Source organism: Brassica napus, chromosome C2 (assembly GCF_020379485.1).
Source record: "Brassica napus cultivar Da-Ae chromosome C2, Da-Ae, whole genome shotgun sequence".
NCBI classification, from domain to species: domain Eukaryota; kingdom Viridiplantae; phylum Streptophyta; class Magnoliopsida; order Brassicales; family Brassicaceae; genus Brassica; species Brassica napus.
Window position 1 is genome coordinate 21836091 of NC_063445.1, and position 11229 is coordinate 21847319.

The 11229-nt window shown below is 34.1% G+C and overlaps 1 pseudogene; it reads right to left on the reverse strand.

The window, feature by feature from the left end:
* Nucleotides 1-728: 728 nt before the first annotated feature.
* Nucleotides 729-8541, reverse strand: LOC125582039 (annotated as a pseudogene).
* Between the last annotated feature and the right edge of the window lie 2688 nt (nt 8542-11229).

Consider the following 11229-nt stretch of genomic DNA (forward strand, 5'->3'; position numbering starts at 1 on the left):
GTTGGGCTAGCGGAAACAATTAGAGGGTTTAATTTGATCCTTTCCGGAGAATTTGATTCTCTTCCTGAACAGGCCTTTTACTTAGTGGGTAACATACTCAATTTTATCTATTTCTTGATTTCCCCGTGAATTGTATGTTTATAACAATAGAGACAGAATTTTCTCAATTCCAATCGGCTAGGAGTGTTATGCCGATTCTTTTGAGTAATATATCTGGAAATTCCAGCCGATTCTTTCTTAATATCATTTCGAACACAACTGGTACATTCCAAAATAATTGTTACTCGAACATCTTTACCTTTGGCCATGAAACCTCCTTTGGATTTATGATTCACCCCCAACCTTCTATTTTAATTGTAGGGTCCATAAAGAACAAGAACCAAAAAAATAGAAGCTGTTAATTAACTAAAAAAAATGTCTTAAATATTTCGTTGCAATGAATATTAATTTGTAATTAAATAAAAAGAAAATAATAAGTAATATAATGATTTTTTGAAAACTATATTTCAAATCTTTGTACAGTATTTTTTTTAAGTATCTCGTAGGATACTCTTTCCCTAGCAACACTTTTTTTTTTGGATCATGAACCCTTGTTTTTATGACCTTTCGCCCCCCCCCCCCCCCTTTTTTTTTAATTATTATTTTTAGAATAAAAATGAATTAGAAAAAAGGGGGGGGGGGGTTAGTCCCCGATCGTTGATCGTATCTCTAAATTTTTTTATCCTTTCTGATGTTAATAACTAGAATTAAAAAAGGGAAATGTTAATGCATCTGGAAATAAACGATTAATCTCTATTAATAAACCTGCTAACGAAACGAACCATAGAGTACTTAGTCCCGGTGCCACGGAAAGATATGTTTTTAGATCTCGCATTTGAAATCCTCCTTCTTTCTTCTTTATTGTATTACAATATATATAATAATATATATAACTATAGATGTACATGTAGTTAAGAAGTTCTTGTATTTGTATATGTAACCCCCCATTTTCAAAATTCGAATTGAAATATTGTCTACTAGAACGATCTTATAGATTCCATTTTCAAATGGAAACGCCTTTTTATGTAAATTTGAAATTGATAGGATTTGCCTAAAAAAAGTAATTTTTAATTATATATATGTTTGTTATCTGATATGAAACAAAAAAGAAGAAGGAATTCATATAATCTTGCACTTCTCGACAAATCTAATATCTTTCGTTATTCTAAGTGGTTATTCCTTTTGGGGTAAGGAAAAGCTTTTTATTCTCAATTCTTGGGTTCAAGAATTCCTATATAATTTAAGTGATACAATTAAAGCTTTTTCGATTCTTTTATTAACTGATTTATGTATCGGATTCCATTTGCCTCACGGTTGGAAACTAATGATTGGTTATATTTACAAAGATTTGGGTTTTCTCATTATGAGCAAATTTTATCTGGTCTAGTTTCTACCTTTCCAGTCATTCTTGATACAATTTTTAAATATTGGATCTTTCGTTATTTAAATCGTGTATCTCCGTCACTTGTAGTGATTTATCATGCAATAAATGACTAAAAAACGATTCACTGATCCAATTCTACTCTTTCTTACTTTATACATCATAACCAAATCAAAGTCGTATTTACTTTACTCTTTTTTACCCACGAGGGATTCCTTGTATATTTCAATAAAAAAAATTTCTGTTTTCAGTAAATGTAAATAACAGAATTGTGGCTAGGGAAGTATATTATCGACCTACCTAACTTTATTGTAGAAATTTTCGGGATAAATGATTGGACCATGCAAACTAAAAATACCTTTTCTTGGATAAGGGAAGAGATTACTCGCTCCATATCTGTCTCACTCATGATATATATAATAACTTGGGCATCCATTTCAAGTGCATATCCAATTTTTGCCCAGCAGAATTATGAAAATCCACGAGAGGCAACTGGGTGTATTGTATGTGCCAATTGCCATTTAGCTAGTAAGCCCGTGGATATTGAGGTTCCACAAGCGGTACTTCCTGATATTGTATTTGAAGCAGTTGTTAAAATTCCTTATGATATGCAGCTAAAACAGGTTCTAGCTAATGGTAAAAAAGGAGTTTTAAATGTGGGAGCTGTTCTTATTTTACCGGAGGGGTTTGAATTAGCCCCCCCCCCCCCCCCGATCGTATTTCACCCGAGATGAAAGAAAAGATAGGAAATCTATCTTTTCAGAATTATCGCCCCAATAAAAAAATATATTCTTGTGATAGGTCATGTTCCTGGTCAAAAATATAGTGAAATAACCTTTCCTATTCTTGCCCCAGACCCTGCTACTAATAAAGATGTTCACTTCCTAAAATATCCTATATACGTAGGTGGAAATAGGGGAAGGGGTCAGATTTATCCTGATGGTAGCAAAAGTAACAATACAGTTTATAATGCTACGGCAGGAGGGATAATAAGCAAAATTTTACGAAAAGAAAAAGGGGGATACGAAATAACCATAGTGGATGTATCGAATGAATGCCAAGTAATTGATATTATCCCTAGAAATTTTTTTTTTTATGATATTTCATCAGATGATTGTACAAGGAAAGTACTAGGTTGTAGAAAAGAAAGCGGTGAAAAAGAATCATAATTAAATAGTTTTTTATTGGATCAGGAATCTAATTATGTATTCGGTGTGGATAAAAGATCTTCCTATGTTATATTATTAAATTCTTGATGATGAATCGATTTTATAGCTCCGATATTGTTATTTATGATATTTCTTTCATTCGATATCATCGAAATCTAATTCATCTGAGTGAGTTTACAAGCGAAAGATTTCTCATCTCTATGGGATTAAATCCCGAGATATTCCAAAGAAAATAAAAATAAATAATAAACGATTTAATTATGGAAGTCAATATTCTTGCATTTTTTGCTACTGCACTCTTCATTCTCGTTCCTACTGCTTTTTTGCTTATAATTTACGTAAAAACGGTTAGTCAAAATAATTAATTTGAATACAATTTGACTATCAATGAAAAAAAAAGATGTCAATTTCTCGTCTTAAATGAAAGGAATGCATTGGATCCACTTACCCTTTCTTTCCGTCGAAAGAAAATCTATTTCTAGCCTCTCAGTGAATAATGATCAAGTGAGCCAAAAAAATTTCAGTTCAGATTTTTCTGATAAAAAAAAATCTGGGATTCCTCATTATTCAGAATTGAATGGAATCATAGGTACTAGTCATTATAATTTCATATATTCTGCTATTTTTCATGAGAATTCGGATTTATTAGCAAAAAGGCAAAGAAATAGATTTCTCATTCCATTCCAATCGATTCAAGAGCAAGCGAAAGAGTTCATACCACATGCAGGTATCTCGATTGAAATACCCATAAATGGTATTTTCCGTAGAAACAATATTTTTGCTTTTTTTTTTTATGATCCTAGATACATAAGAAAGAGTTCTGGAATTCTTAAATATGGAACTCTAAAGGAGGACTCAATCGTCCAAAAAGAGGATATGATTGAGTATCGAGGAGTCCAAAAATTTAAGACAAAATACGAAATGAAAGTCGATCGCTTTTTTTTCATTCCTGAGGAAGTGCATATTTTACCTGAATCATCCGCCATAATGGTACAGAACTATAATATCATTGGAGTCGATACACGAATCACTTTAAATATAAGAAGCCAACTCGGCGGGTTGATCCGAGTGGAGAAAAAAAAAGGGATTGAACGCAAAATATTTTCGGGGGATATCCATTTTCCAGACAAGACAGATAAGATATCCCGACATAGTGGCATCTTGATACCGCCAGGAAGGGGAAAACAAACTCTAAAGAATCCAAAAATTTAAAAAATTGGATTTATGCCCAACGGATCACACCAACCAAGAAAAAGTTTTTTTTTTTTGGTGCGGCCCGTAGCCACCTATGAGATAACGGACAATATAAATTTAGCAATACTCTTCCCACAAGATCTCTTTCGGGAAAAGGATAATATTCAACTTCGAGTTTTCAACTATATCCTTTATGGAAATGGTAAACCAACTCGAGGAATTTCTGACACAAGTATTCAATTGGAATCCTGATTATGTTCCATCCCTTAATCTCCTGGATTTTTGGATTTTACGGAGCCCACTCATCCACGACATCGTCGGGTATTATGATCATAGAAAAGATTCTCTTCAAGTGAACCAGCCTATCCCCTGTATGGGGCTTACACAGTGGTTGGAACAAAGACACATTTGGTTGGGAATTCCAATGTAGCAGATAAAGTCATATTTCTGCACGGCCCGATCAATAGTTCAAGTCACACACTCCCATAATCCATTTTCTCTTCATAGAATTCCCTTCAACTTTTTATGTCAAAAAAATAATACAATATGGTGGAGTTGAAGGGAAATATCCAAATACATGTCTTATTTTTTTAATAATCCATATTTATAGCAATAAAATACGATTGTTCCTTCACGAAGTAATAAGATAAATTAGTAATTAAAAATATCTAGAATCTATATTATTTATAAGGGACCAGAAATACCTTGCTTACAAATTATTAAGAAATGCATTAACATAAATACAGCCGTAAGAAGAGGTAATACAAAAGTGTGTAAACTATAAAAACGAGTCAAAGTGGATTGTCCAACACTAGCACTTCTGCGTAATAATTCTACAAGAGGTGATCCTATTACCGGAATAGCGTCAGGTACACCTGTTACAATTTTGACTGCCCAATAGCCAATTTGATCCCAAGGTAAAGAATAACCTGTTACACCAAAAGATGCGGTCAATACACCCATAACCACACCAGTAACCCAAGTTAATTCGCGAGGTTTTTTAAAACCACCGGTGAGGTATACACGAAATACGTGCAGGATCATCATTAGGACCATCATACTTGCCGACCATCGATGAACTGATCGGATTAACCAACCATAGTTAGCTTCAATCATTATATATTGAACAGAAGCAAAAGCCTCAGTAACAGTTGGACGGTAATAAAAAGTCATAGCAAATCCCATAGCCACTTGTACTAAAAAACAAGTAAGGGTAATTCCTCCTAGACAATAAAATATGTTGACATGCGGATGAACATATTTACTAGTTATATCGTCTGCAATCGCTTGAATCTCAAGACGTTCTTCGAACCAATCATAAACTTTATTGAGATAGGTAAACCAAGGTTCCTCCCCCTCCAAGAACTGTATATGAGAATTTCATCTCGTACAGCTCAAACAAAAAAAAGACCCAAATACTGATTGAAACGGATATGGAATATAAAGTTTTAAACTTCTCTCTCATTCAATATTATTTAAAGATATGAAAGAGTCAAAATGCGAAAGCTCTTCTTTGTGGTTAAATGCCAAAAACTGAAGTCAGCTCATACGTCTTTATGTTGTGTTGATCGTTACAGGCCTCTTGAATCTTCTAGATTACCTATCGTTATTGTCTTTTTTAGTTGGTATTTTTATGGAATGGGAATACGGATTTCTTCTTGTTTTCTTTATTATTGATAGGAATTTTCTTGTTAAGACTCTACTTATTAATTGAAACCTCAGATTCATACGAAAACCACGATAATTCAATGAAACCTTCAAAGTCCAAAGTTCACTGAGTGAGAACCATTGGATAATCACTTATTCAATAAAAAAAAAGAGCTATAATGATTAAAAAAATAAAATACAAAGGAGCGTTTGTCCTTTGATCTAAATAAGAGTTTAAAAGCAGAAAAAGTTTGATTTATGAAAATTTATAAGATAGAACGGAAAGAAGTCCGGCTACGAGGTCTAAGTATTAAGTATGAATCATAGTTCGAAAACTTTGTGATCTATTTGATCTATTTCGTGCTCCAGATACTCGAATGAATATCCGACGAAATAAAACCATCTTGATAAAGATGACGGACCCCGTTCTCTGTACTATCCATAGGGTCAATTCTAACAAGTCACACACTCATATTCCGGAAATATACAATGCAGAAAAAAATTTCGCCGTCGAACTACCAAAGGAGAATAGGCTAAAAATTTTAGACCTACATACGTTACTTTTTTGTATCGAACAAAAAGCTAGGACTTCAAGATTCTTCTCAATCTAATTCATTGAAATTCCATCTAGTAGAACAGAAGAATTATAAATCTCCAAAATAGTAGATAGGAATACCGCAAATAGCGCCATTGCAACACCCATCAAAGGGGTCGTTCCCCATCCAGGAGCTACTTTACCATATTCAGAATTCAACGGTTTCAATAACTTCCCTACAGTAGTGCTTCTTGGACCAGATCTAGAACTATCTTCAACAGTTTGTGTAGCCATAAATCTTATTTTGTATTCATTACGATCTGTTGACTTTGTATACCATTCCGTTGTAAATAAACGATCTTAGCATAGATCCATTGTGGTCTTTCAATTATATAATAATGGAAACAACAACTCTAGTCACCATCTTTATATCTGGGTTACTTGTAAGTTTTACTGGGTATGCTCTATATACTGCCTTTGGGCAACCCTCTCAACAACTAAGAGATCCATTCGAGGAACACGAGGACTAGTTGACGTAATCAGCCTCCAAATAGTTGGAGGCTGATTACGTCAATGAACAGAATGATAAATTATTTCATTTTTTAGTTGAAATTGTAGGCGGTTCCCGAAAAAAGTAGCGAAAAATGATCCCTAAAGTCGATACTAAGAGAAATGTATAAACCAATGCTTCCATAAATTTGATCGTGGTTTACAATTATAGCTTTCATACCTGTTTTGTTTATGTTTACTGAAGGAGTATCCCTCCGGATAAAGAACAAAAAAGAGTCAAAGAAACGGCAGCGATTTAAATAAAGATTCCTACAGTACCCTACCTATTAAATGAAATAAAAAAAATCACAAACAGAAACTAAAAGAAAAAAGCAATGTTGCATCAGACTGCTTGTCTTTTTGTAGTTGGATCTCCAAGTTTTTGGAATGCCCCAAATTCCACCTGAGCATCCAAATCTGGATCAATACCAGCAAAAACATCTCTGAAGAGGGTTCTAGAACCATGCCAAATGTGTCCAAAGAAGAAAAGTAGAGCAAACGAAGCATGCCCAAACGTAAACCAACCTCTTGGACTGCTACGAAAAACACCATCGGATTTCAAAGTAGCACGATCTAATTCAAAAATCTCACCCAATTGAGCCCGTCTAGCATATTTTTTCACAGTTTCGGGATCACTATAACTCACTCCATTGAGTTCACCACCATAAAACTCAACAGTTACACCTACTTGTTCGACACTATATTTAGATTCTGCCCTTCTAAACGGGACGTCCGCTCTAACAATTCCGTCTCCGTCTACCAAAACAACCGGAAATGTTTCAAAAAAGTAGGCATACGGCGTATAAAAAGTTCACGCCCTTCTTTATTTCTAAAGACGGGGTGTCCTAACCATCCAACAGCTATTCCATCCCCATTGTCCATTGAACCCACTCGGAATAATCCCCCTTTAGCTGGATTATTACCAATATAATCATAAAAAGCTAATTTTTCAGGAATTTTAGACCAAGCTTCTGATACACTTTGATTTTCAGCTAGTCCAGCACCAACTCTTCGATATATTTCTTGTTGAAAGTATCCCTGATCCCATTGATAACGAGTAGGACCAAATAATTCGATGGGAGTAGTTGCAGAACCATACCACATAGTTCCAGCAACAATAAAAGCTGCAAAAAAGACAGCAGCAATACTACTGGAAAGGACGGTTTCAATATTTCCCATACGTAATCCTTTGTATAGACGTTGAGGCGGATGAACACTAAGATGGAATAAGCCCGCTAATATACCCAACGTCCCTGATGCAATATGATGAGAGGCTATTCCTCCCGGAACAAAAGGGTCAAAACCCTCCACGCCCCACGCCAGATTTACGGGTTGGACCTTTCCGGTTAGTCCATAAGGGTCGGATACCCATATTCCAGGACCATATAATCCTGTTACATGAAATGCGCCAAAACCAAAGCAAGCCACTCCTGAAAGAAATAAATGAATTCCAAAAATCTTGGGCAAATCCAAAGAAGGTTTTCCTATACGTTCATCACAAAAAATTTCTAGATCCCAATATACCCAATGCCAAATAGCTGCCAAGAAGCACAAGCCAGAAAACACGATATGTGCTCCGGCTACCCCTTCGTAACTCCAAAGACCCGGATTCGTTATAGTCCCTCCTGTAATATTCCAACCGCCCCATGAATTGGTTATTCCTAAACGAGTCATGAAAGGTATAACGAACATACCTTGTCTCCACATTGGATCAAGAACAGGGTCGGATGGATCAAAAACAGCTAATTCATATAGAGCCATGGAACCGGCCCAACCAGCAACCAGAGCAGTATGCATTATATGAACCGAAAGCAAACAACCGGGATCATTCAATACAACAGTATGAACACGATACCAAGGCAAACCCATGGAAATACCTCTTTATCAATGAAAAATAGACACTATGTAACTTTATTGCATTGGAAAAAACTATGTTACGGACCCCCCCTTTTTAGGTAAATATTTCGGAGAAAGGATTAATATTTATTCTATTCTGTTAGTAATAATGGAACAATTCGATTCATAGGAAAAAAGGGAAGCGGATCTATTCTATATCCGATAAGTACCAATACGCAATGGGGGTGAATCCTATTTTATATGAACCAAGATAGCTATTGTTTGTTGTTTATCATTCAGAAGCCCGTTCGTAAAAAGTTTCCTTTAATTTTTATTCATTCTCTCTTACTTTACTTTTATTTTCTATTTTATTTTAGCTTATTAAACTTCTGTATTAAATATAATTAATTTAAATATAATTAATATTAATAAAGTAGGAAAAAAGGATAATATGATTAAAAAAAAATGAAACCCCAGTCTTACGTTTCCACATCAAAGTAAAATAGAGAACTTCATTCTTTTTTTTTTTTTTTTTTTCATTTCATGCCTATTGGTGTTCCAAAAGTACCTTTTCGAAGTCCTGGAGAAGGAGATACATCTTGGGTTGACATATAGTGCGACTTGTCAGATATATTGGGCTATATGGGATTTCCCCATTTTCTCCCTCGATCGAGATATCCTCTGTTTCGCTCAAAAAGATTGATTGAATTATCAAAAATTTGTAACGCAAAGTGCAAAAAATTAATTAGAATTAAATGCAGGGAGTATTTAGATTGATATTAGATTATCAAATTGTTTTTATGGTTTACGTGATCGGACTAATAAAATTAAGTATCCAGGCTCCGTTTAGCAAAAATCCAATTGATAATTAATATATAATATTTTTATAATTACTACTTAATATGATATGAATATGATATCAAAATTATGATAAAAATTCTATTAAAAAATAAAAAAATACAAAAAATTGAAACAGGGTGATCTAAAACTGTTGATCAAATAAAATAATACAATTAAAAATTTGTTGACTATTTGACAGAAGACATGTGAAAGAAATGAATTGAAAAAAAAGAAGGAGTTGTAAAAAAAAAAGACGCGGTATTTGGTTCATATGTCCTATATGTGCAAATCAAAATCGGGCAAATTTTTCCTTTTACTCGGAGTAGAGCATAAACCTAAAAAAACGGAATAAAAAACAGAAGAAGCCCATTCAGGAACAAGAAAAAACCATCCCCATTTCAACTGAATCTCGATGAAAAAAAATATCAATGAATCAAGTTAGTCTGACAGGCCTAATCAATCGTTTTATTATTTTATTATTAGGATTATATATCTAATAAATAAAAGGGACCAAAACTTATTTATTTTTTCTTTTACTTTTAAAAGGGAAGCAAGCCCTTCCCTTATTAAGTTAGAAAGAAAAGCCTTCTCTGAAAAAAAGGGGGGGTTGGAATCGACACATTGATTTTTTAACATTTTTTGTTGAACCGTATGCATCAAAAGGTGCCTGTACGGCTCCTAAGGAATAAAATTTTATCCTAATCAACCGACTTTATCGAGAAAGATTGTTTTTTTTAGGCCAAGAGGTTGATACCGAAATCGCGAATCAACTTATTAGTCTTATGATATATCTCAGTATAGAAAAGGATACCAAAGATCTTTATTTGTTTATAAACTCTCCTGGTGGATGGGTAATATCTGGAATGGCTATTTATGATACTATGCAATTTGTGCGACCCGATGTACAGACAATATGCATGGGATTGGCCGCTTCAATAGCATCCTTTATCCTAGTCGGAGGAGAAATTACCAAACGTATAGCATTCCCTCACGTTTGGCGCCAATGAGTTTTTTTTATTTTAGAGAAAAAATACTATGCCTTCGCCCTCGGAAATATGAATTAGTTAAGTAATAATAGAATGGCACTTCGAATTCGATATGAAATTTTTTAGATTAAAAAATTTAGATTATATATTGAAAGAGTAGTATGGGATAAGAAAGAAGGGGTATTTAAAATGATATCTTCCCTATTCGGGCACATCTCAGCGTCACAAACTTTGTTTTCACACCGGAAGCTTATTTACAAAAAAAAAAAAATGACACTTTGGGATTGCTGAATCATAGACGGATAAAAAAAATGATATATAAAGCAACGGAACCATCATAGTATTTTTTTAACTCCTACAAAACAAAAAAGAAGGATGGTAATTGGATCATTTATGGATCTGCGTATAATAGAACCTATATTTTGTTTTCTTTCGCCGAAAGGAAAGGTCAAAAACGTAAATTCCATTCTAGAGCCGTATGCAATGCACAAAAAAAGCTGTACGGCTAATCAAATTTCTCTATTTTTTTGGTTATCTCGCCTCATTCTGCGAAATAGAAAAAGCTTTTCTATTATATCATCAGGGTAATGATCCATCAACCCGCTAGTTCGTTTTATGAGGCACAAACGGGAGAAGTTATCTTGGAAGCGGAAGAACTACTAAAACTTCGCGAAACCATCACAAGGGTTTATGTACAAAGAACGGGCAAACCTATATGGGTTGTATCCGAAGACATGGAAAGGGATGTTTTTATGTCAGCAACAGAAGCCCAAGCTCATGGCATTGTTGATCTTGTAGCGGTTCAATAAAAATAGGAGCGATTTCATGCAAATCTACCACTGCTAATTTTATATCTTTTTAGATTAAAGGTTTAGTTTCATATTCTCTTCAATATAAAAAAAATATATTGAAGAGAATCTTGAAGAGAAGTAATTCAGAATTAGCTGGGTAGAACCCATCTAAACCAGCCCATTATTTATATGATTCCGTATGCCAACCATTAAACAACTTATGAGAAATACAAGACAGCCAATCCGAAATGTCACAATATCC